We start from the raw sequence: 27,693 nt of genomic DNA, 5'->3' as shown, positions 1-27,693 counted from the left end.
GGATCTCTTTCTGTCATCTATTAAACAGGAGTGATGGTGATATCAACTATTTCACAGGATGGTGGTTGTAAAAATTATATCATGTGTATTAAAGTTCTTAGTGCTGGGCACGTGGGTGCATGCTTGTAACCTCAGCAGTTTAGGAGATCAAGGCAGGAGGATCACAAGTTTGAAGTCAGCCTGGGCAATTTAGTGAGACCCTCTCTCAAAATAAAGAAAATAAAAAGTGCTGGGGATATAGCCCAGTGGCAGAGCACCTCTGGGTTCAGTCCCCTGTACCATAAACAAAACAAGACAAACAAAACCTGTTAGGAAACTACAAAATTCTGGTCATTTCATTTAGCATAGTGTCTTCAGGTTCCAGCCATCTTGTAGCATATGTCAGAATTCCTTCCTTTTTAGGCCATATAATCTCCCATTTGTTCATCAGGTTTTCTGTTGGTGGACCCTTGAGTTATTGTTCCCTTTTTCTTCTCCTTTTCCTTTTTTTGGGGACGGGGGTGGTGGGGGCAGGGTGGCTAGATACTAGGAATTGACCCAGGGTTGCTCTACCACTGAACTACAGCTCCAGTCCTTTTCTGTTTTTTATTTTGAGACAGGGTCTTGCTAAGTTGCTGAGGCTGGCCTGGATTACAGGGGTGTGCCACTGTGTCCAGCGCCACCTTTTCTTTGTTGTAAATATGCCGCTGTGAAATGGGTTCTGTTCCAGACTTGCTTTTGCTTCATTTTGGCCTATACCCAGAAGAGGAATTGCTGGATCATATGGTAGTCCTGTATTTGATTTTTTTAGGAATTGCCACACTGTTTGTTGTTGTTGTTGCAATGCTGGGAATTAAAGCAAGGGCCTTGAGCACTCTATCACTAAGCCACATTCCCAACCCTGCACTGTTTTTTAGGTTTAGCATTTTAAACATTCCTTAGAATGTTCCTAAGTACATTTTCATTTTTTCCTTCTGTAAAAGTTAAGATATTAACCTTAAAAGATGTTTTGCTTTTCCTTGTAGGTGGACATTGATGCCTTTGTATGAGAATAGTCCAGGGAGTTTGTTTAACTGAGGGCAAAAGAAATGGAATGCCTGAGCAGTCTCCAGTTCAGTGATCCACATAATGAGGGCTGCCTTATGTGCCTAGATTCTCTAAGGGCTTGTGTTGTATATCCATGACACTTTGGGTGATTGAGAAAGCAAGACCTCTGTCAGAAAATCTGATCTTTAAGTTTCCCAGGGATACGTGGGACAGCTAACTATCGGCCACCAAGTTAATTATCAAAGGTAGAGGATGTAAAGTTTTGCCAGGAAAATTGTATAGTGTGCATAATTTATTTCTGCTCTTTATAAAGTTGTCTTAGTCCCATAATTGGAAAGGATTTCTAAAGCAGAGGATTTCACTTCTCCTATAGTAGTTGGTTGATAGCCATGGAAGGGATTGAATTGCTTCTGAAACGCAGATGTTTAACAGCTGGGAGGCCTCCCAGACTGTTTGGCCAGTTGGCAGCTCCATACTGTGTCTTTGGGGTGTGCCTGAAAGTGCAGTGCATCTAATAACTACCTTCACATAGTGTCCCCAGCAGGTGAAGGGCAGCAGAAAGGCTGCAGACTGTTCTGTCCTTGGAGCTTAGATTGCAGCAGTGGAAATTAAAGTACTTCCACATTCTTGGAGGCTTAAATTGCTCAAATGGTCAGTCTCTACTTTCACTTGTCTTTCATGGCTTAGTCATGCCAGTTCTTTAATTGTTCAAAGTATTTGTGTTTAAACAATTTCTCCTCTTCCTGTTTGATCCTTCAGTGAGATTCTTAAAATGCAACGCTTAGAAACTGCTATTTTTATTGAAACACCTGATGTCACCAACAAACAGGGCCCTGTGCTTTTCCCTCCCCATGAGAGAACTGTTTTGCTATAAGAAAAATAAAATATACTACCTTTTAAAATTTTTTTTTTGGTAAAGATGCTGGGGATTACCAGGGACCTCTCTTTACCCTTAAGCTATCGCATACATCCCCTGACTTTTCCTTCCCCCCCCCCCACCCCCCCCCCCGAGACAGGGTCCTCACTAAGTTTTTGAACCTGTCCTGCAACTTGAGATCCTCCTGTCTTAGCCTCCCAAATTGCTAGAATTATAGGCATGTGCCACAGTGCACAGCCTACTTTTATACCTTTAAAATTCCACTTTTTGGTATAATTGTTGCTTCAACTGCCTCTACAGATAAAATGATTCACAAGGAAGAACACTTTGAGGAGGCCATGTTCGGGCCTGGAAGGAAGAGGTTTGAGAAGTTTTTCTTGGAGACTTCTGTACTAAATATTTCCTGCTACCACTTGGCAGGCTATTCCAAGGAGGTCTTGTACTTTAGAAAGATGTCTGTCAATTATCAATCAATTAATTAGTCAAAGAGAAGAGGAAAAATGTTAAACTAAAATCTGACCTTTGTCTAACCAAACACGTCACAACATCAAGGCAAGTAATTTGAGGCTCTTAATGAATCTCAGAGAGATTTAGTGCTTTCATTCAGTGAGCATTTTATTAGTATCAGGTTCAAAATCTGTTCTCTGACTACTCACAGAAAGAAATAGTGAGTGAATCTCTGCAATCAGTGTTTCTCTTGATTTATAAATTTTTTTCTTTTTCCCATCTTCTCCCCCCACCCCCCACCTCTCTCTCTCTTGCTGGGGATTGAATACAAGGGTGCTTTACCACTGAACTATATTCCCAGATCCTTTTATTTTTTAAAATTTTGAAACAGGGTCTCACTAAATTGCTGAGACCCTGAGACTGGCCTCAAACTTGGGATATTCTTGCCTTACCCTTCCACTTGCTGGATTATAAGTGTGCACCACCAACTTGGCTTCAGATATTTCTGTGGTTAGTTACAAATCTGGTGTTGGGAATATGAATTTAGTTCATTTCTTTGTAAGTTTTTAGTTGTTCATGTAGTGAGTTTGCCTTCTGTCTCCCTGTTCACTGTATGATCTTTTATTCAAATGCTGAAATGGTTTTCACACCCTTCCTACTGCTTATGTGCTTGTGTAGTTGTTTTCCTTGACCCTAAAAAGAATAGTAAGTAAAAAAAGAAATCTTTTTAAACTGTATACTGCTGGGGAGGCTAAGAAATAAGAGTAGCTTCTAGAAGTCTCTAGATCAGGGTATTATTAATCATAACACCTTTTGGAACAAACTGTGTATAAAATTTGAATGTTGCAGAAAATGTGCCATCAGCCAGTAATCACTGTTGATGACAGTAAAAGTGAGAGTAGGGAAGGGAATGTGAGGTCTTATCCAACTAAAGTATCCCCAGCTCTTCTTGCCTATGATCCCCTCTGGGCTACAATGTTTGCCACATGGTCACAGTTCTTTTATCAAAATGAATATCAGTGAGTTGAGAAGTTTGATACCCAGGCATTTCAACAGAAGGATGCAACTTAGTCTAGTGAGAAGTAAATATGAACTAATGTGATAAGGATAGAGGCAAAGGCATTGAGTTGATGACTCTTGAAGACTAGCAGCCTGTTTGTGAACATAACCTATTCTAGTTTCTGCCTTATTGTGGCAGGTAGGCCCAAGATTGTCACCCTAGTTAGAATTTATCAGAAATGACCTTTTTTGTTGTTGTTGTTAATCAGACCCTTCTGATCTTCCATTAGAGAGAATGAAAAGCATTATGTAGATTATAATAAAGAACCAAAATGAAGCCGCTATAATCTTGTTTACTCAGGGATTGGGAGCATTACTTACTATCCTAATAATGGCTCTTCCCTAATCTCTTAAGACCATAGAGCTAGGAAAAAAAAATGCTGAATCCCATGTGGTTAATCATCCAATTTGCCCTAGCTTGGTTTATGCTGCATCTTGAGGTTTTGAATTAGGTCATAGCTAGGCCTGGTGAACTGCTGTGCAGTAAAGAAGTCTTGGTTTAGGAGACTCAGATATTTGTAATGAAATATTAAAATTTTCACATGGGGGATGCTATGATTTTAGTGAGACTGACTTTAGCATATAAAACCCATCTTGAACTCATCCTGAAATTCCCTTGACGTCTTTTTCCACTTTGCCTACCCTTTCCCGTTACTATGTTTAACTATTTTTAAGTGTACAGTCAGTGGTATTAAGTACATTCACATTGTTTTGTGACCATTACCACCATCTGTCTCCAAAGCTTTTTCTTTTTTTTCAACTGAAACTCTGTACCCATTAAATTCTAACTCCCCGTTCCCTTTTCCCTCTAACTCCTGGCAACCATCATTCTGTCTTCTGTTTCTGTTTGACTATCCTAGGAACTTCATATAAGAGGAATCATACAATATTTGACCTTTGTGACTAGTTTATTTCATTTAATATTATATCCTCAGACTTCAACCATGTTGTAGCATTTATCAGACTTTTTTTGATTAATATTCCATTGTATGTATACAATTTATTTGTTGTTGTTTTAAGGACCTTGCTTTAATTTCTTTTGGGTATATACATAGAAGTGGAATTGTTAGATCATATGTTAATTCTTTGCATAACATTTAAAAAATTTTTTGGTTGTAAATGGACACAATATCTTTATTTTATTTATTTACTCTTTTGTGGTGCTAAGAATCAAACCTAGTGCCTCACTTGTGCTAGGCAAGTGCTCTACCACTGAACCACAACTCCAGCCCCTGTATACCATTTTTAGTAACTGCCAGGACATCTCTCTCTCTCTCTCTCTCTCTCTCTCTCTCTCTCTCTCTCTCTCTCTCTCTCTCTCTCTTTCTCTCTTTTTTGGGGGAGCTATTCTAGGGATTGAATCTAGGGACACTCTACCACTGCTACATCCCCATCCTTTAAAAAAAATTTTTTTTGAGAGAGGGTCTTGCTAAGTTGCCCAGACTGGCCTCCAACTTCAATCCTCCTGCCTTTGCCTCCTGAGTTGCTGGGACTACAGGCATGTGCCACCATGCCTGGCTGCCAGGCTGATGGTCAAAGTGACTGCATCATTTTACATTCCAGTTTCTCCATATTCTTGCCAACTCTTGTTGCCTCTTTCTTGGTACTAGTTATCCTAGTGGCTGTGAAGTAGTATTTCTTTGTAGTTTTAATTTATCTATGATTTTAGTAATGTTGAGCATTTTTTCAATAAGTTTCTTGATTATTTGTGTATCTTCTTTGAAGAAATGTCTATTCAAGCCCTTTTCTGATTTTTAAATTGATTTGTTTATTTTTCATCTTATAATTTTAGGAGTTCTTTATATATTCTAGAATCAGTCCTTTATTAGATGATTTGCAGACACTTTCTTCCATTCCATAGGTTGCCTTTCATTTTATAGAGGATCCTTATCAAATTGAGAAAGTTCCCTTCTGTTCTTCATTTGTTGAGTGTTTTGTCATAAAGGATTTGTGGATTTGTACTAATTCTTCTTTAAATGTATGGTGGAATCTATTAGAGCTTGGGCTTTGCTTTTCTTTTTTTAATATTTCAATTTCTTTGTTACAGTTTTATTCAAATTGTCTATTTCTTCTTGAGTCAGTTTTGGTATTTGTATCATCCTAGAAATTTTTCCATTTCTTCTAAATTATCTTAATTTATTGACATAATCATTTATAGTTCCTCTTATTTATAATGTAATATTTTTTCTTTGATTTCTGATTCTAGTAATGAGTTTCTTCTTTTCTTTGCCAGTCTAGCTAATTTGTACATTTTTGTTGATCTTCTCAAAGAAATAGTATTTAGTTTCATTGATTTTTCTTTTTCTACTGTTTCATTAATTTCTACTATAGTCTTTATTATTTCCTTCCTTCTGCTTTCTTTAGACTTAATTTGATCTCCTATTTTTAAAAGATCTCATTAAATTTAATTCTGAACACCATGGAATGAACTTAGAAATTAACAGCAGAAAGAAACTTGTTTGAAGAGCATATTCTATACTGTTTCTGTTGTTTTAAATTTATTGAGGTAGGGCTGGGGATGTAGCTCATTTGCCTAGCATGTGCCAGGCCTTGTGTTCAATTCCTAGTGCCACACACACACAAAAAAAGAGATATAAATTTATTGAGGTTTGTTTTATGGCCTCACATATGATCTGTCTTGGAGAATATTCATATGCAGTTAAGGAAAATGTATGTTCTGCTGTTGTGGATGGAGTGTTCTGTAGAAGTCTATTAGGTCTCTTTGATTTATAATGTTATTCATGTCTTCCATTTCTTTGTTAATCTGTCATTTTTCACTCTTTATTTAATTTTTTTATTAGAACATTGTAATTATACATAATATTTGGGTTCATTTTATAAAATCAATAATGCAAGGAATTTAATTTCAATCCCTATTCCACCTCCCTTTTCTTCCCCTTCCTCTGTCCCCTTATTCTCCCTTGTCAACTCTACTGATCTTCCTTTCACTCCTTTATTTGATTGGTACTTTTTACGTATACATAAAGGTGAAATTCCCTTGGTATATTTACATATGCACATAACAGGGTTTTGTTAAATTCATTCCACATTTCTTCCCCTTTCCTTTCCTTTCCTTCCTCCATCCCTCTCATTCTTCTCCTTCTACTCCACTGATTTTCCCTATATATTTATGATATCTGATCCCCCAACCTCATCACCACCTTCTTTCCTTTATTTTGCTGTGGCTTCTGCATATGAGAGAAAACATTTGACCCTTGGTTTTTTGAATCTGGCTTATTTCACTTAGCAAGATTTTCTCCATTTCTCTCCATTTACCAGCAAATGTCTTTATTTTATTCTTCTTTATGACTAAGTAAAACTCCATTAGGTATATATACCACATTTTTCTACTCTCTTACTTTAATCTGTTTGTATCTTTGAATCTAAAATATGTTTTTGGTATGTAGTTGGATTATGCTTTCTTAATCCAGTCTGACAATCTTTGTCTTTTGATTGGATTGTTTATTCTATCCACATTTAATATTATTATTTTTAAAATTTTTTTTATTTTTATTTTTTTTATTGTAAACAAATGGGATACATGTTGTTTCTCTGTTTGTACATGGCGTAAAGGCATACCATTTGTGTAATCATAAATTTACATAGGGTAATGTTGTTTGATTCATTCTGTTATTTTTTCCCTTCCCCCACCCCTCCCACCCCTCTTTTCCCTCTATACAGTCCTTCCTTCCTCCATTCTTGCCCCCCTCCCTAACCATAACTCTAACCCTAACACTAACCCCTCCCACCCCCCATTATGTGTCATCATCCACTTATTAGCAATATCATTCGTCATTTGGTTTTTTGAGATTGGCTTATCTCGCTTAGCATGATATTCTCCAATTTCATCCATTTGCCTGCAAATGCCATAATTTTATCATTCTTTATAGCTGAGTAATATTCCATTGTATATATATACCACAGTTTCTTTATCCATTCATCAATTGAAGGACATCTAGGTTGGTTCCACAGTCTGGTTATTGTGAATTGAGCAGCTGTGAGCATTGATGTGGCTTTATCTCTGTAGTATGCTGATTTTAAGCACATTTAATATTATTAATGATACAATTTATATCTGCCACTACACTACCTTTTAGGTATGTCTGATGTCCTTTTTGTTCCTTTGTTCCTTCTCTACTGCTTTCTTTTGCATTAAGTAAATATTTTCTAATGTAGCAATTTTATTTAATGAATTTTCCCCACTATTTTCTAAAAAGTTTTTTCCCTAATGGTTGCTCTAGGGATTACCGTATACACCTTGATTTATTGGACTCAGCTTCAGATTGACTGATTGATTTTAAACAATCTGTGTTGCCCACACTGGCCTCCAGTTCCTGAGCTCAAGTGGTGATCATCTTGCCTCAGTCACCTGCCTCTATAGCTGGGATTACAGGCTTATAATACCATACCTGACCTAGATTTATAATAACTTAATTTTAGTGAAATATAGAATCATTACTCCTTTAAAGTTCTAAATAACATAGATACACAACACCCATTTCAATAAACTTTCTTTGCAAAAAAAAAAAACCCCAAAAACTAAAAAGGGGAAATTCCTTATATTTCCTGAGAAAGTGAGGACTTATCAGAAATAGGACTCTAATTTTGTCCACTTTATCATATCTGTAGCTAGGACTATGTGATAACAGGGGGAAAAGTCTGTATTTAGATTTTTACATACATATATTTCCGTTGTGGGAGATTTTCTCACATGTAGGTGTTAAACACAGCATTTTAGATCCTGCTTCATTCCCTGGTGAGCTAATAGCCCACAGCTATTTCTTTTCCTGTACTCAAGATGTAAGCAGTCAGAGCTCATTGGCTTTTGATGCTTGCATGTTGAGCTTTATAACAAAGGAAAAGTACAGGTATAAAAAGTAGGATTAATTGGTGAACATTTGTTTTGGGGGTATATCATTTTGAGACGACACACTGCTTTAATGTGGAAAGATTGAAGGACTTGTTAAGTATGCTTTTTAATGTCTGGAGTCATTATTGGTTGTGGAAGATAATCTTGTTACATGCTTTGCCTCTTGCATCTCATTTTCTTCTAATAATGTAGGGACTGCTGATTGTGGCTTGTTTTTATGGGCTCAAGTGAGGGGCTATTTCTGGAGTATTGCTCTTGGTAGAAAAGGAGTCAACCTTGAGCTCAGCCCTCTGTCCTCAATCAAGCTACTGGACTGTGAAATAGAAGGATCTGCTCAGTGAGTTCCAGGTGCATGCTTTGAGAGCCTCACTTGAAGCCTCCTAGGTGTGGGGTCTTATTCTTTATGAAGTGAATGTGAACAGCCAACTTGAGGAACTTTGTTAAAAACATTTTATTGTCATTGTGAGTCAGTTGGGAGAGATTTTGTATGTATCTAATGACCTACTTTGTTGTTTTGGCATACAGATAATCTTTTTGCTTGTTAATTAGGATTTCTTTTTTTTTTTTTTGCGGTACTGGGGATCGAACTCAGGGCCTTGTGATTGCAAGGCAAGCACTCTACCAACTGAGCTATCTCCCCAGCCCTTGCTTGTTAATTAGACTGATATTTTCTTAAAAAGTTATTTGAAATATTTACTTAAGTCTTTTGGAGGTGGTTAAGAGGGATTGCCTTTGTGACTGAGCTGGTGATAATAGAATAGTTGCCCTGCCCCCCCCCCCAAAAAAAAAAATTAGAATAGTTGCTTCTGAGTGTCCTAGGCCTTGAGGTGAATTAAAAGGGTTATGTATTGAGCACACAGTTGTAGATGAAATTCCTGAGAGCACTGGAAGAGAAATGGATGGTTGGCAATTTGCTCAAGAATGTTCTAGACCTTGGTCCCAGATATGAGAGTAAATGACCTTTATGTGTCAGGAGAATGAATTCTCCCCACCTCCTTTTTTTTTTTTTTTCCTTCTCTTTCTTTTCTGGGTTCAGGGGATTGATCCCAGAACCTTGTGCATGCTGAGCAATGTGCTCTGCCACTAAACTACACCCCAGGCCCTTTCCCCTCTTTTTAGGTCCACAGTCTTATACCATTCTTTCTTGCTCACTATTTTTTTGTTGTCATTTTTTGTTTTTATTTTTTATTTTTTTTTATTTTTTATTTTTTTGCGGTGCTGGGGATCGAACCCAGGGCGTTGTGCTTCCCAGGCGAGCACTCTACCAACTGAGCTATCTCCACAGCCCTGTTTTTATTCTTGCTTGCTTTGTTTTTTTTCTTGTTTTATTTTGGTACTTGGAATTTTGATCCCAGGCATGCTTTACCACTGAGCTAAACAAGGACATCCCCAGTCCTTGTTCTTTAAAATTTGACACAGGGTCTCCGTAAGTTGCTGAGGCTAACATCACACATGGTTCTCCTACCTCAGTCTCCCCAGTTGCTGGGATTATAGGCATGTACCACTGCATCCAACACACTATTCTTTATTTCTGTTTGTATATATACAGCAAAGGCCTCTAATCTGCAGTTGTCCCATTAGTAGTTGATAGGATTGCCTACCTATAATTTTATGGTATTGATAAATTAACTTTTGTTTTTAATCTGCTTTAACATTTTATTGGTACCGGAGATGAGTCATCTGATGTTTGTCCTTTATTCTGTTAATAAGCAAGACTTCTACCATATGCTATTTTTTAAGACACATTTATTGAGCATCATGATCAGATTATTACATTTAACAATCAATAGCATCGTGCAAAAAAATTTAAAAAGTCTACATTAAAACCCTTTGTTGGAATGCTTTATGCTTTCCACAGAACAGAAACTAAAATAACCTATTATACAATTAGTCACAAATACAGTCCTCGAGTTTTTTTGCCCATACACATTAGTGTTGTCTAAACCATGTCTTTGTAGCAGCTAGGCCCTGCCACCAGTGTGCTTGGCTGAGTTCACAAATCTGTTGTAACCTGTAGCTTCCCTGTCACTTCTCTGGGTCTCCTCTCCTGCTAAGCTTTGTTTCCTGGCAGTATTAAAACCTTCTGCCACTGCCATAGCTACTGTTGCTCCTGGAACCACCATAGCCTCCTTGGTTTCGTGGTTTGGCAAAGTATTGGCCTCCACCACCAAAAGTATTGGCCTCCAAAGTTTCCATCCTTCATGGGTTCAAAATTTGATGACTGATTATCATAATTGCCAAAATCATTGTAGCTTCCACCATCTCCAAAATTGCTTTTGTCATTACCAAATCCATTGTAGCCTTCCCTGCTGCCACCATATCCACCACCACCACGGCTGCCACCAAAGCCACCACCACCACTGAAGTTTCCTCCATGACTAAAATTGTCATTTCTATCAAAACCACCTCCATGACCACCACCAAAGTTTCCAGAACCACCTCGACCTCTTTGACTAAATGAAGCACTAGTCATCTCTTGTTTTCACAGGGCTTTCCTCTCTCCACAGTTGTGGCCATTCACAGTATGGTATTTCTGAATGACAATCTTATCCACAGAGACATGGTCAATAAAAGTTACAAAAGCAAAGTCCCTGAATATAGATGCAAAGATCCTTAACAAAATATTGACAAACCATATCCAAAACATATTAAGAAAATTGTGCATCACAATCATATGGGGTTCATCCCTGGAATGCAAGGATGGTTCAACATTCGTAAATCAATAAATGTAATCCATCGTGTCAGTAGACTTAAGGATAAGAATCATATGGTTATTTCAATTGACGCAGAAAAAGCGTTCGACAAAATACAACACCCCTTCATGCTCAAAACACTAGGAAAAATAGGGATAGTAGGAACATACCTGAACATTGTAAAGGCTATTTATGCTAAGCCCATGGCCAACATCATTCTTAATGGAGTAAAACTGAAACCATTCCCTTAAAAACGGGAACAAGACAGGGGTTTCCTCTTTCACCACTTCTATTCAGCATTGTCCTCGAAACTCTAGCCAGAGCAATTAGGCAGACTAAAGAAATTAAAGGGATACGAATAGGAAAAGAGGAACTTAAGCTGTCACTATTTGCGGATGACATGATTCTATATTTAGAGGATTTTATATTTAGTTTTCCTCCAGAAAACTTCTAGACCTCATCAATGAATTCAGCAAAATAGCAGGCTATAAAATCAACACGCATAAATCTAAAGCATTTTTATACGCAAGCGACGAAACAGCTGAAAGGGAAATGAGGAAAACAACCCCATTTGCAATAGCCTCAAAAAAAATAAAATACTTGGGCATCAATCTAACCAAAGAGGTAAAAGATCTCTACAATGAAAACTACAAAACATTGAAGAACAAAGTTGAGGAAGACCTTAGAAGTTGGAAAGATCTCCCATGTTCTTGGATAGGCAGAATTAATATTGTCAAAATGGCCATACTACCAAAAGTGCTATACAGATACAATGCAATTCCAATTAAAATCCCAATGACGTACCTTACAGAAATAGAGCAAGCAATCATGAAATTCATCTGGAAGATTAAGAAACCCAGAATAGCTTAAGCAATCCTTAACAGGAAGAATGAAACAGGGGGTATCGCAATTCCAGAACTTCAACTATACTACAAAGCAATAGTAACAAAAATGGCATGGTATTGGCACCAAAATAGACAGGTAGATCAATGGTATAGAAGAGAGGACACGGACACAAACCCAGATAAATAAAATTTTCTCATACTAGACAAAGGTGCCAAAAATATGCAATGGAGAAAAGATAGCCTCTTCAACAAATGGTGCTAGGAAAACTGGAAATCCATATGCAACAGAATGAAACTAAACCCCTATCTCTCACCCTGCACAAAAATCAACTCACAGTGGATCAAGGACCTTGAACTCAGACCAGAGACCCTGCATCTTATAGAAGAAAAAGTAGGTCCAAATCTTCACCTTGTTGGCTTAGGATCAGACTTCCTTAACAGGACTCCCATAGCACAAGAAATAAAAGCAAGAATCAACAACTGGGATAGATTCAAACTAAATAGGTTTCTCTCAGCAAAGGAAACTATCAGCAATGTGAAGAGAGAGCCTACAGAGTGGGAGAATATCTTTGCCACTCATACTTCAGATAGAGCACTAATTTCCAGAATATATAAAGAACTGAAAAAACTCTACACGCAGAATACAAATAACTCAATCAACAAATGGGCTAAGGATATGAACAGACACTTCACAGAAGAAGATCAACAAGCAATCAACAAACATATGAAAAAATGTTCACCATCTTTAGTAATAAGAGAAATGCAAATCAAAACTACACTAAGATTCCATCTTACACCAATTAGAATGGCGATCATCAAGAATACAAGCAACAATAGGTGTTGGAGAGGATGTGGGGAAAAAGGTGCACTCATACATTGCTGGTGGGGCTGCAAATTAGTGCAGCCACTCTGGAAAGCAGTGTGGAGATTCCTTAGAAAGCTTGGAATGGACCCACCATTTGATCCAGCTATCCCACTCCTTGGCCTATACCCAAAGGACTTAAAATCAGCATACTTCAGAGATACAGCCACATCAATGTTCATAGCTGCTTGATTCACAATAGCCAGACTGTGGAACCAACCTAGATGCCCTTCAATTGATGAATGGATAAAGAAACTGTGGTGTGTATGTATGTGTGTGTATATATATATATATATATATATATATATATATATATGTGTGTGTGTGTGTGTGTGTGTGTATATATATATACACAATGGAATATTACTCAGCTATAAAGAATAATAAAATTATGGCATTTGCAGGTAAATGGATGAAATTGGAGAATATCATGTTAAGCGAGATAAGCCAATCTCAAAAATCCAAAGGACGAATGATCTCACTGCTAAGTGGATGATGACATGTAATGGGGGGTGGGAGGGGTGCAAGAATGGAGGAAGGAGGGACTGTATAGAGGGAAAAGAGGGGTGGGGGGTGGGGGGGAAGGAAAAAAATAACGGAATGAATCAAACATCATTACTGTATGTAAATGTATGAATATGCAAATGGTATGCTATTACTCCATGTACAAACAGAAACAACATGTATCCCATTTGTTTACAATAAAAATAAATTTAAAAAAATAAAAATTAAATTAAAAAAAAAAAAAAGCAAAGTCCCTCTTCTTTCCACTGCCTCAGTCAGTGGTGATTTCAATAACTTCAGTTTTCCCGTACTGTTCAAAATAATCTCGTAGGTCATGTTCTTCAGTGTCTTCTTTAATGCCACCAACAAAGATCTTTTTCATAGTTAAGTGGGCCCCTGGTCTTTGAGAATCTTCTCTTGAGACAGCTCTCTTTGGTTCCACAATTCTTCCACCTTGTGTGGTGTTGCATTCATGGCTGCATCCACTTCCTCCACAGTGACATAAGTGACAAACCCAAAGCCCCTGGAGCACTTGGTGTTTGGCTCTTTTATTACCACACAGTCCATGAGGGTTCCCCTTTTCTCAAAATGGCTTCTCAGATTCTCATCAGTTGTTTAAAAGCTCAGCCCTCTGATGAATAGCTTCCACAACTGTTCGGGCTCTTTAGGGGACTCTGATTTAGACATGACAGCAGTAGGAATATAGACTTTAATGATGCTTTCTTGGCGACATCCGTGGACAGAAAGGAGAAAGCTAACGAACATGTTCCCCATGTGCTATTTCTAATTTCTTTAAGTAAGCATGAAAATTTGGGAAGAAAGAGATTTAGAGGGAGAGAAAGAATGAATGAAAGAAGTAGTGTACTGTGCTTTGTGAGATTTGGTGTTCTTTCTTGAGATGTCTGTGATTTGAGGAGCATTTCTTTATCCTTCTGTTTCTGCCAATTTCCTTACTTTTGCAATAGTTTCTAAAGGTTAGAAATTGAGGACCAGAGGGCAGTCAGGTTGACCTAGAACTGCTACTTTCTCTTCGTAGGTCAGGAAGAAAGGTATTTCCAATTGACTTATATAATAGGGCCATTGGAGTAGGTAGAGGCTAGAGTCTATGAGTCCAAACCCTATTATTCCTGAACTTTTGCTCTTTCCCAACCAGCCCTCCCCATCCTCTGACTAATCTAGAAATGGGCTACTTTTGCTGGCCAACTATCCTGGTCCTTTAGAGATGTACTGTTTCATAATTATTATTGACCTCAAGATAAGAAAAAAATTGTTTTCACCTGATTTTTACCACAAGAGGAACTCTGCTATTAATGACATTTATTAGGTCTGAGATTGTGGCTCAGTGATAGAGCACTTGCCTAGCATGTGTGGGCCACTGGGTTTGATTCTCTGCACCATATGTAAATAATTAAAATAAAAAGGTCCATCAACAACTAATATATATGCATCTATATGACATATATGTCATTTTATATATATATAAAATGACATTTAATAATGACCCAGTTGATAAAATAGTGGCTATTAATATAACTTATAAAAGCTGCCACAAATGGGATAAATAGGCATATTTTAAGTCCCTAATTTATTTCCCTTTTTCTGTCCTATATCTGTGGTTTCTTTAAAAATAAGTTTTTTTAAAACTGTGGACAGTGTTTTGTTTTATCCCTTATTTTTCCTTCACCATTTACTTTTCTCAGAAGTTCTGGTCACGTAACTCTGGTATTTCAAACTTGTTGAACAGTAAATTGTTAATCTGCTAATGAGAGGAAGAATTCATTATTATTGGGTAGAGATGTACGTCCTCTTAGCAGACACAAGCAGACATTTCTTCAATAAATGCCAACATAAGTTTCTTTGGATTATTGTGAACAATATGAGAAGTATTCTTCTCTTCTGTTGGATTTTGACCTTGCAGGTTAGTAGTGCCTAGATCACACAGAACCTTCAAGTTCAAAAACCAACAGAAAAGAGATCTGATACCTTAGCCATTCTAGTATAAACCTGAGAATTTAGAGTAACTAAACTCATGTGGACATTTCTCATAATGTGTAAGCAATTGTTCGCTATTGAAGAATAAGCAAATGTCCATTTGCTTGTCTAAAAAGAGAATCTACCAGTGATGTCTGCTTCCTTTATAGACTTGTGGATTGTGCCTGGAGAGGGTCCTTTCTGCAACATGTGGAAACTGACTATCTAGTTGTGGTCCTTTATCTTCTCTTGTGATTAGTAATGTGCCTGAATTCAGACTGCTTCCTTAGGATTAACTTTTCATATGTCCTTTGTGAACTGGCTTAAGGTGTATCGTTTAAACATGGCCAGGATGCCAGAGGAGGTAGAAAACACTAACTTCAATGCCATGTCACCAGTATTTTAGTCACACTTTTATTGTTTCTTCTTTTAAAAAATTTGTTCTTTTTATATATACATGATAGTATAGTGTATTTTGACATAGTATATATATGTGGAGTATAAATTATTCTAATTAGGATCCCATTCTTGTGGTTGTACATGCTAGGGAGTTTCACTGGTAGTATATAGAATCTAACTCTTAACAACATAAACTGATTGATTATATTTCTACCTTCAAATGCAGCACCAAACAATTTATTCTGTCTTCTAAATATTAACTTCTTCAATGACTAACAGGTAGTACTACTGTTTTATAGGGAAGATATCCTTTCTTTCTTTAATTATTCTTCATATGTAAAGGTTTCAAAATCTTCTGGCATGCTGTGATTGTCCTTTAGAAATATTTTAATTTCTTAATTTACCTCCTAAAGCATAACATTAGAGTGTACCAAATAAATAACCCAGCAAATATTTATTAGAGTGAATGACAGCTAGAGCTGGATCTAGATATGTGCTCAGATTATGAGGAGACTTGCTAGCACTCATGAATTGGACATATTTTATTTATAACCTTTAATTACATTAGATTATTTGGCAGCTGAATCACACTGTTTTTTCATAGCACACTTGGGGCCCAATAAAACCTTTCAATTTTTTAAAATGACTTGCTCTCAAATCAGCCTTCTCCCATTCTGTACTTGTTCAGTTGGTAGTAATATTTTTCTTTGTTTTGCATTGTGATACTGATATTTCAATATTACCTGCTTATTGTAAAACTATTTAAGTAATGCAGAAAATGCAAAGAACAAAGTAAGAGCTAAAAATCTTAAAATCTGAGTTACTGTTACTGTTTCGATGACTGTCCTCTTACATCTACAGCTGATTTTTTTTTCTTCTTTTTTGTTCCAGGGATTGAACTCAATGCTTAACCACTGAGCCACATCCCTAGCCCTTTTTATTTTATTTTATTTTTTAAAGTTTGAGATAGGGTTTTGCTAAGTTGCTTAGGGCCTCTCTAAGTTGCTGAGGCTGACTTGAACTCATGATCCTCCTGCCTCAGCCTCCTGAGCCACTGGGATTACAGGTGTGGGCCACCACGCCCAGCAGCTGATTTATTTTTTCTTTTAAAACTAACCTATATTCAACTCTTTATCCTTATTAAATGATTAAATGTATCTTGTTGGTTTTAACCCATCATTCTAGCTTATCAGGGTATTTTTTGAATCCTGATTATGTCATTTTATGAGTTATCTTCCACAGCTTTATATCATCAGCACATTTGGTAAATATGCCCTCTAAAACTTTGTCCAGATGCTTTGATCTATTCCTGACTGACTGATTGGTGGATGATTTAGGACTAATCTTTCCCTTTTTTGGGCTTTGGATTGCTGTTGTTAAATAAAATTGCCTTGAAAACTGAAAAAGTTCCTTGAGAATCAACTACAAAACTTTTTGTGAAGAATGAATTTGTGAAGAAAAAATTGTTGGTGAGGAATCATCAACAGGAGCCATACTAGAAAAATAAGATACATTTCTAGAAAAATCAGCATTCATAGAGTAGTTCAGATGGTTTTATGTCCCTAAACTCCAGCAGAAGGATTCACCAGTTGAAGAACTGAAAAAAGTTACAACAAGCCTTAGTTCTCCTTCCTTTCTTCCTTCCTCCTCACTCCTCTTCTTTCTTTCACAGTACTTGGAACTGAACCCATGGTGCTATACCATGGAACTGTATCCCGCTGCCCCCCCCACCCCCGGCTTTTTTTTTAAACAGTGTCTTGGTCAGCTGACCACGCTGTTCTTTAACTTGCCATCCTTCTGCCTCTTCCTGCCATTGTCACCATTCTTTGTGGACATTAGTTCTAAAATTAAGAAATGAGAGAGAATGTACAGGTAAAGGGCAATAAAAAGACAGTTTGGGATTGTGGCTCAGGGTAGAGCACTTGCCTAGCATGTGTGAAGCCCTCACTGGGTTCAGTTCTCAGCACTGCATTTAAATAAATAAATCAGTTTTGGTCATGTGCCATGGCATATGCCTGTAATCCCGGCTACTCTAGAGGCTGAGGCAGAAGGATCACAAGTTCCAGTCCAGACTGGGCAATTTGGTAAGACCCTCTCAAAATAAAAATAAAAAGGACTGGGGATATAGGTCAGTGGTAGAGCACTAGCCTATAGTAAGCACAAGGTCCTGGATTCAATCCCCAGTACTTCAGACAACAATGAACTGGGAGGGTATAGTGAAGCTGGGTCGGAGAGCTTTACTGAAAAGTATGATGCTCTTCATTGTTTTCTCTTTTAATTAGTAAGTTTACTGGTTACAATAAAGACTTCCAAGTTGAGGTCCTTCCGGATGGAAGAGTGTGAAACTCACTGCCGCTAGCTAGGTTTTCACTTAACCTTTGCCATGTGTGTTACATTTTACCTAGGTGTTTAAAGGAGGTGTATGATAATCTGAAACTGAAACTGAGGCAGCATTTTAAGCAGGCAATTAATGACATGGTAAGAATTTTTAGCTCCAGTAAATTAATTGTTAAATGAATTGTGTCTATATTTTGCTATCATTTTACTATGATATCAAGCTAATTATAAATATCGTGTTACATAGTAGAATATAATAAAAAACAGAATTATGTACTCAGTGATCAGACTTTAGAAATTTCCAACTCTAAGGAAAGATTTTCTTTTTAAACTGTCTCTTGCTTTACTTTTTATGGAGGTTTTGATTAATTTTATTTTGATTATACATTTCTCCCTGGAGTTCAGATATTTTGCATGCTCTAGCAAAGTGGGCTTCTGTAGTAAGAGGTTTAATGAAATTTTTGTTCTAATTGATTTCTGTATAATTTCCTTTAAAACCAATAACATGTGAGTAGGATGTCAAGCATAGGGTATGCTGATGCATTTTTACTACTCTGAGCACCAAAGAACATTAATTTCAATTCAATTTTTTTATGATGAATATTGTCAGTCTCAAGGAGACTCCAAAGAGAATTGGTTTCCATTGGTGTCTCCTCTCACACATTCATCTTGGTGATACATATGAAAAGGCAACTGGAATAATCTCCATAGTTGGAGATCACTGAGGGTAGCAGAGGGTCCAAGATTTCTGACCAGGGATTGACTGTGCCTCATCTATGTTTCCTTTCTGTTGAGATATTTATGTATGGTAAAGTATAACGCAGGTGTGCAACTGGACTTTTTACATACATATCCTATTTGTATAAATCACCAGCCAGATCAAGATAGAACATTTCCGTCACTTCAGAAAGTTCCTTCACAACCCTCCTTTTTCTGTCAGTAGTCCCTTTCCCCAGAACTATGCCCTTTTCTGACTTTTCTAACCATAAATTATTTTATCTTTTTCTTCTTTTGCAGAGTTGGTCTCATATATTCTAGATAAGCTCTTATCACTGAGCCATACCCCAAGTCCCTGTTCTTGAATTGAATCATATGGTATATTCTCTTTTATGTTTAGCCTTTTTTTAGCCTTTTTTTTTTTTCTTCTTTTTTTTTTCCTGGTACTGAGCATTGAACCCAGGAATGCTCTATACTGAGCTAGCTGTATCCCCTGTCCTTTTTTTTTTTTCTTTGAGACAACAACTTGCTAAATTGCCCAGGCTGTCCTTAAACTTAGGATCCTCCTGCCTGAGCCTCCTGTGTAACTGGGATTATAAGTGCACCAGCAGTTCTGGCATTGTCTAACTTCTTTCACACAATAGGTTTTTGAGATTTATCTACTTTTCAGTGTATATCCATAGTTAATTCCTTTTTAAAAAGAAATTGAGGGCTGGGGAGATAGCTCAGTCGGTGGAGTGCTTGCCTTGTAAGCACAAGGCCCTGAGTTCGATCCCCAGCACCAAAAAAAAAAAAAAAAAAAAAAAAAAAAAAAAAAAGAAATTGAATATTTTAATTATAAAAATATAATGTAAGCGGATGATGACACATAATGGGGGGGTGGGGGGGCAAGAATGGAGGAAGGAGGGACTGTATAGAGGGAAAAGAGGGGTGGGAGGGGTGGGGGGAAGGGAAAAATAACAGAATGAATCAAACATCATTACCCTATGTAAATGTATGATTACGCAAATGGTATGCTGTTACTCCATGTACAAACAGAAACAACATGTATCCCATTTGTTTACAATAAAAATAAATTTTAAAAATATATATATATAATGTAAAATTTACCATCTTAACCAAGTTTTAAATTTTTTTTTTGTATTTGTACAGAATAGCTTTGTTTTATTTTCTTATTTTTATGTGGCACTAAGGCTCGAACCCAGTGCTTCACACATGCTAGGGAAGCACTCTGCCACTGAGCTGCAGCTCCAGCCCCCATCCTAACCTTTTTTTTTTTAGTTGTAGATGGACACAATACCTTTATTTTATTTATTTATTGTTACATGGTGTTGAGGCTTGAACCCAGTGCTTTATACATGTTAGGCAAGTACTCTATCCTTTGAGCCATATCCCCAGCCCCCATCTTAACCACTTTAAAGTGTACAGTTCAATAGTGTTAAGTATATTCACATTTTTGTGGAATAGATTGCTAGAAAACTTTTACATTGCAAAACTGAAACTCTTACCCATTAAACAACTTCAATTACCCTCTCTCCTCAGTCCCTGCCAACCACCATTCTACTTTCTATATCTATGAATTTGACCATTTTAATTGCCTTATATAAGTAAAAACATAAAATATATTTTTGTAACAGGTTCATTTAACTTAGCTTACTGTTCAAGGTTCATCTTAGTATTGTATCGTGTCAGAAGTTCCTTCCTATTTAAGACTGAATAATATTTCATTGCATGGGTACATCATACTTCATTTATACATTCGTCTGTTGATGGGCACTTGGTTTGCTTCCACCCTTTTATTTTAAGTATTTTTTTTTTAATTCTTTTAGTTGTTGATGGACCTTTATTTAATTTATTTATTTATATATGGTGCTGAGACTTGAACCCAGTGTCTCACGAATGCTAGGCAAGTACTCTATCACTGAGCCCCAGCCCCAGCCTTGCTTCCACATTTTTTGGCTATTGTGAATAATTCTGCTCTGAATGTGGATGTGCAAGCAACTGGTAATTAATTCCTTTTTACCACTGAGCAATAGTTTGCTATTTCATAAAAACTATACCACTGTTTACTTATTTTCCCTATTTCTCTTTCAGTTGGATTCTCTAAAGCCTCTGATCTCACTTGTCATTTTTCTGTCGCTTTCTTTCTCTCTTGTTCTCTTCCCAGTGCTTGTCCCCTTTACTTGCTCCCTCATCACCTGCAGAATAAAATTTAAGCTCTGAAGTATGGCACACATTGCCATTCTTAATATTCTAGGAAAAATTAATAGGATAAGTCATCCAATTGCAGCTATACCAGACCAGACCACACAGAGTTCTTTGGAACAACCAGAGACATCTGTAGTTCTCCAGACTACCCCTTGTCCTTAGTATATGTCTCCTCCCTGCCTGGAATGTCCTTCCCCAATTTGTCAGCTTGTCTCTTGAAGTAGTGTATCTTGAGCATCATCTCATCCTTAGAGCCAGGCCTGGCCATGCAACAGTAGTGAGTATCCACTTATCTGTTGTCTTCTTTACTAGTCGGTGAGCCTTTTGTAGACAGGCAGCATCCATGTCTTACTCACCTTAGAAACATAGTACTGGTGTTTAGTGATTTATTTTTTTGTTGAGCATAATGTCGATACACAGAGTTCTCTGTCTAGTAAAGTAGGGATTCAGAATACTAACTGGGCCTGATGTAGAAGGAATAAGGAGAAATGGTTCTTCAGTTGTTGGGCTGATGGAGAGAAGCAGTAAGGACAATTCAGAGGTAATAGCTCAAAGAGAATCTGAACAAAAATGCCAGGCAATCACTCCAAAGGAGAAATGGACTAAAAGGACTTGCAGAATCTTTAGTTATTCTAATCTAGGTCAAGGCTGTGGTTACAAATTAGAGATATTAGCAAAAGGAAGTTTGAAGGAAAGGGCAAGGATTAAAATCTAGACAAAAATGGTCTGGGACAAATAGGATATCTTCAATCGCTTTTCTCAAATTGTGAAAGTGTGAAAAACAGTTTTCACTGTACAGTTTAATAAGTGTTGAGCAGTTCAGTTAAAAGAAAACCCCTTTGGTTGTAGCCAACAGAAGCCTGAGACTGCCAGGTGCCTCAGTCTACAGAATTATGCTAAAAGAAAAGGAAAGCCCTTTAAGATCAGTACAGAAAGAAAAAAGGCATCAAAAACATGGGACTATTAAAGGAAAGACTTGTTAGAACCATGAACTTCCTTGGCAAAGAAAGAACAGTTCATTTAGTCTCATATATAGCCACTCAGAGGAGTGAGGAGGTATGAAAATAGCTTTTTATACTTCTTAGATAATACATGTCACTAGGTCCTTGGACATTGAGGCCATTCAAAAAATTAACCTGTTGGTGTTTTTCAAATTGGTAAGGCTGTTGGGCTCAGGGAAATGTGTGGTTGTTTGAAACAGGAAGGGAAGAATGGAGGAATGAAGAATTATCTTTTTTTTTTATTTTTTTTTAGTTGTAGATGGACACAATACTTCTATTTATTTATTTATTTAGTGTGGTGCTGAGGATGAAAGCCATGTTAGGCAAGCGCTCTACCACTGAGCTACACAACCCCAGCCCCAGGAATGAAGAATTTCTTTGAGTTAAATTACACTGCATTAATTTGTCCCTCTTCCTGTTTTTGCTAGTTCTGAAAATCAAGGCTGTTTCTCCCTGCTGAGGGTCCTCCTTTGGGTTTTTGGTAATGTCTGTGACCTATAATTGTCAGTCCTATTAGTTTGTGTTTTCTCTTCGTGAGTCATTTAGCAGTTATTTATGGACGTCTCTGAACTGATGTAGATTTAGGACTCTTGAGCTTAAGACCTTCACACCTATTGCTCCAGATCTCTGTCCCCAAACCCTTAGCTTTTTGGGTACTTTGGGACTGCAACTTGATTTAAAAAGCTCAAAGTTCTTTTTTATCAGAAATCAGTGTTCTACTAAGGCTGACAATTCATTGTATCCTAGACAATTTCGAGTTTAGATAACAAATTAGAGTTTGCAATACATTAGAGATGATAAATGTGACTTCCTTAAAGGGAAATCCATTTGTTTTGCTTAGTGTTTCTGTGATTAATTACTTGCCAGATTAAATTGCTTCATAAAAATGCATAGTATTTTATTCGATTGCTCTTCATGATGATTAATTGGGCCGTACTGTTGCTTTGTATGTTAATTATGCTTTTTTCCCTTTTCTCTAGTTTAATTAATACAACATTTATTTGAAAGACTTTTTAGGACAGGATACTGCCTGTTTTAAGGGTAACAAAACCCAGCATTGCTTTTAAACTGCTAGTGCTTGGGATTTTCTGAGTGTACTCTGCGTTGTTCCTTTGTGTGTCCATGATTTGCAGAAAGTATACTAACTGCCAGTGAATTGGGAAAAGCTCCATTTGGTTTTCCTTTAGTTATTAAAAATGATATACTGAAGATTCTTGGAAAAATTAATTAAGAATATAGGAGAGAAGCTATTGATGCAAAATGAGCTGTAAAATGTGTATGTATAAAACTAAAGTACATACACTAGAGTACATTTGAGATGGGAGAAAGTATTGTTTCCTAGGATGCTGCAGGGTGCTGATGAGGAAGTCAGGCACATTTAATATTTTTATTAATGATCTAGGACTAAAAGTACACAAAATATTAATGAAGTTTCTAAGTGATACAGATTTGGAGATGTTTCCTACACCCAGAAGGACAGAGAAGTGATACAAATGGAGCAGGAAGAAAAGCATCACAGAAAATAACCCCACAATTCCCTTGGGAAAATGCATCTCTGCTATATAGAAATAGCATGAATAAATTCAGGCAGATGTTTTCCAAAGTAGATATTTTCTAGAAGTCTACTTGTAAGTTATTTATTCAAGCAAAATGAAAACTTGGCGTGGATAAATGTTTACAGTGGTTTTTTTCATATACCGTCAGAACTGGAAATAACTTAGATACTTCCAACTGCGGAATAGATAATTGAACTATGGTATATCCATACTAAATATTACTTCGCAATAAAAAGGAACATGCTGCTGATATGTGCAAAAACATGGATGAATTCAGTTGCGTTATGTATAATAAAGGAATCCAGAATAAAAAAGCTATATGCTATACAATCCATTTATATGACATTCTGGAAATGGCAAATTTGTAGGGACAGAATTTAGATCAGTTTTTTCCAGGACTGGAGATGGAGAGATTGACTACACATGGGCACAGGAGAACTTGTGGGGTGAAGGAACTGTTCTATATCTTGTTTTTGTTTTTGTTTTTCTTTCTTTTTTTTTTTGTGGTGGTGGGGATTGAACCCAGGGCCTTGTGCATGCAAGGCAAGTACTCTCACAACTGAGCTATATCCCCAACCCTGTTATGTATCTTGATTGTGGTGGTGATTACATCAGTATATATGCATTTTTTAAAACTTGGAGAACTATACACTTACATCAGTTAGGTTCTCCAGAGAACAGACCAATAAGAAATATATAGATAGGCAAAAGGAAATTTATTATGGGAATTGATTCATTTGATTATGGAGGCTGAAAAGCCCATAATATGTCATTTGTAACCTGGAAAACCAGGAAAGTCAGTGGTATAATTCAGCCCCAGTTCAAAAGCCTGAGAACCAGGGGAGCCAGTCCAAGGCTGAAGACTTTAGAACCCTGTGACTGTTGGTAAAATCCTGGAATTCAAAGACCAGAGAGCCAGGAGCTCCAAATGTCCAAGGGCAGGAAAAGATGGGCTATCTAGTTCAAGAGGAGAGAGACAGAATTTGCCCTTCCTCCACATTTTGTTCTATTCAGGTAGATTGGTGAGGGTAGATGGCTCTTCTTTACTTGGTCTATGGATTTGAATGTTAATCTGTCTTCCAGAAACACCCTACAGATACACCCAGAAATAATAATTCACCAGAATATCCTTTAACCCAGTCAAATTGACACGTAAAATAAACCATCACATACTAGAATTGGGTAAATTTTACTTACCTGAAAATTATACTTTAATTTTTTAAATCAGAAAAAAAAAAAAAAAAACCTTCACAGAGAAGGGCAAGGAGATTCAATTTCTAATCATCACTTCCATACTTGGTATGTGACGACCTTTTGAAATAACATGAGTGACAGGAGTTAGAATTGGAGGATTTGGACTTTCTTCATGTTCTTTCCAAGTTCCAAGGTTTTGTTTTTAAGTGGGAATAGGGATGGTAGGGTAGGTTACTGATGGTTTTCTTTAGGTATCAGCATTATGTAAACCCATGTACAAGTGAGAGGATTATTTTGAGAAGGAAAGCACAGTTAAGGAGCTCTTAGACCTTATTGATAGCCATCAGACAGATGAGAGAATCATATCCCCAATTTATGAGTTGAATCCAATTATATGGTCCTGGGGGTTTAGTTATTGTTTTAAACCTTAGTTTATTTGTGCCTGGGCCCTCCCACTGTTGTTTGTTTTAAGACCTTGAGTAGTGCCAAAAGATATTTGTGTTCCAGGACTAATCTCAGAGACAACTTCTGTGCCCTTCTGCTTGGACTGGAACAGAAAGCTTTGTCACACTATGAATTGTAAGATGGATTTGCACAATGTCAGGGACATTGTGAATCACAAATACTAAACCATTGCTGATAGCTACTGTCCCTGTTATTTCTTTTCCATGTCTCCAGTGATTTGAACTATGTGTGAATACTCATTGTTTCTCATGTCCAATTTGAAGCACCTCCCTGAATGCCCTGTGATCTCTATTCAGTCTCTACAAATAGCCCAGGGAGGGGGAATTTATATGGTGGTAGCATTAGTGCATTAATTGTAATGGTAACATTGAATATAGCTCTTTGGCAGTAGCTTACTATACTAACTACCCCGAACAGACGTGACCATCATTCTGGTCCAGACTGATTGGATTACTTTTAACAAGATACTGATTCCCTGAGTGAGATGCCAAGCAAATATCCCTGGGTCTTTCAGTGTTTTCAGTTGAATGATTTTTATCCTTGGACCTGAAGAGGCTGCTGTGGCCCCCAACCAACTCCCCATCTGTTAAAATCTCGTGTTGACTTGTATTCCTGATTATAAAATCAGTCCCTTCTCTTCTTTCTAGTGTGACAAATAATGCAGATGTACTAGAAGAGTCTGATGTTGGAGTAGGATTTTTAACCGTATTGCTCAGGGTTGAACTAAACTAATTTTATCAGAAATGGGGCTTTCTCAAATAGTAATATATATCAAATGGCATATTATTTCCTTCCTATCTTTCTTTCTTCTTTCTTCTTCTTTTTTTTTTTTTGGTACTGGAAATTGAACCCAGAGGTACTTTATCCCTGATTTAAAGCCCCAGCCCTTTTTATTTTTTGAGACAGGGTCTGATAAATTGCCCAGGTTGTCCTCAAACTTGAGATCCTCCTGCCTCAACCTCCTGAGTCCCAAGGGTGCCTCATGATACCCAACAGGCTCATTGTTTTCTTATCCTAACTTAGATGTTCAATACTTACAGGGCTTAGCAAGTATTAGTTTTTTTGGGGTTTTTTTTTTTTTTTTGGTACTAGGGATTGAACCAGGTCACTTGACCACTGAGCCACATCCCCAGCCCTGTTTTATATTTTATTTTGAGACAGGATCTCACTAAATTGCTTAAAGGCTTGCTTAATTTCCTGAAGCTGGTTTTGAACTTGGTAGGTAACCTCCTGCTTCAGCCTCCCAAGTCTGTGGGATTACAGGCATGTGCCACCACACACGACACAAATAATAATTTAAAAGTTAAAATCAACCTTGTAAAAATCTTAAGTTTTAGTAGGTAAAGAAGGTATGGCATTTTAAATTTTTGACTGGGTAAATAGGAAATAATAAAACACTGTGACATAAATAAGTGTATCATATCTTAATCCTGTCTTTGTGTACTTTTTCGCCCAAAAGGTATTGAAAATGCAATTTACTGACTATTCATAGAGAACAGCACTTCATCTAGCTAGGAAATGAAGGCCTGTCTTGGCTAAGTCTTAATTAGTCATTAATTACTTATTGTGTAATTCCTGTGTACCTTACCCTGTATTCTTAGCTTCTGACCTAGATTGAAAATACCACATGGTAAGATTTCATAAGATTGTATCTGATTGCAGTTAAGACTTTGGAGCAACAGCTGAAGGCCAGATTACAATTCTGCTGTACCCAAGATGGGATGTGACCAGAACAGCTGTATTCCCACTGTAACTTTTTTGAAAATCTCTGGGAGATAACAGACAACTGCTTACTACCAACCATTTTACTTCTGAAGCATTTCTGAAATATTCCCTCCGTTGTGTGCAATTGTGGCAGCACTGGAAGGAGGAGGCCACTGTTAGCTAAATCAAACAGGTCTGCTAGAATCTGGTGGCCTTTGACTCTGGTCAAACAATGTGCTTCCTTCTGTCTGTCATGTAAAGCAAGAGCTTATTACTAGTGCAAGAATCCCATCCATCTTCAGTCCTTCCAAAAATCATGCAAGTACATAGAAGTGTGTTTTATTGTTTGTTTATTATCAATCATCTGCTAACTGCAAAAGCCAACATCTATTTTTGATAAAAATTATCAACATTCTAGAAATAGAGGAGAGCTTTTTCAACCTGATAAAGGGTATCAATTAAAAAAAACTCACAAGTTGTCATACTTAATGGTAAAAGACTGAATGCTTTTCCCTAAGATCAAAGACAAGGTAGATGTTCACTCTCACCTCAATTCAGCATTATTCAGGTTCTAAAAGTTGCAATCAGGCAGGAAAAAGAAAGGGCATCTAGATTGAACAGATGTAAACTGTTTACTTGCAGCCAACATGATTATGTAGAAAACCTGATGGAATATTTAAGCATATAGTCTAGCAATAAACAATTAGAAATTTTGTCTAATAATTTTTTTCTCTCTGATACCATTATAAACTCATAGCATTTTATATATTTAATGTTTTTCAATTTATAATATGCTGGTGCTCAGATTGTCCTCTTCAGACATTCATAGATTAATCTGTATTTGATGTCTTTTTTTTAATAAAATTCAATTGTCTTTATTAACCTTCTTGCTTTGGGACATAAGATGTCCCAGCATTATCTTCTGCATTTCCTGTTCCAGACATAGAAACAACCTTTT

At 37.0% G+C, this 27,693-nt stretch overlaps 1 protein-coding gene and 1 pseudogene across 1 annotated transcript in view; one reads left to right on the top strand and one right to left on the bottom strand.

Annotated features, from left to right (window-relative positions):
• The window catches only part of Armh3 (armadillo like helical domain containing 3), a 195,373-nt gene that overhangs the window by 105,770 nt on the left and 61,910 nt on the right, over nucleotides 1-27,693 (top strand).
• On the bottom strand, nucleotides 10,353-13,870 carry LOC124985120 (heterogeneous nuclear ribonucleoprotein A1-like; annotated as a pseudogene).

The sequence above is a fragment of the Sciurus carolinensis genome, chromosome 5 (genome assembly GCF_902686445.1).
Source record: "Sciurus carolinensis chromosome 5, mSciCar1.2, whole genome shotgun sequence".
In the NCBI taxonomy this organism is placed as follows: Eukaryota; Metazoa; Chordata; class Mammalia; order Rodentia; family Sciuridae; genus Sciurus; species Sciurus carolinensis.
This window is presented reverse-complemented; position numbering and strand designations above follow the sequence as displayed.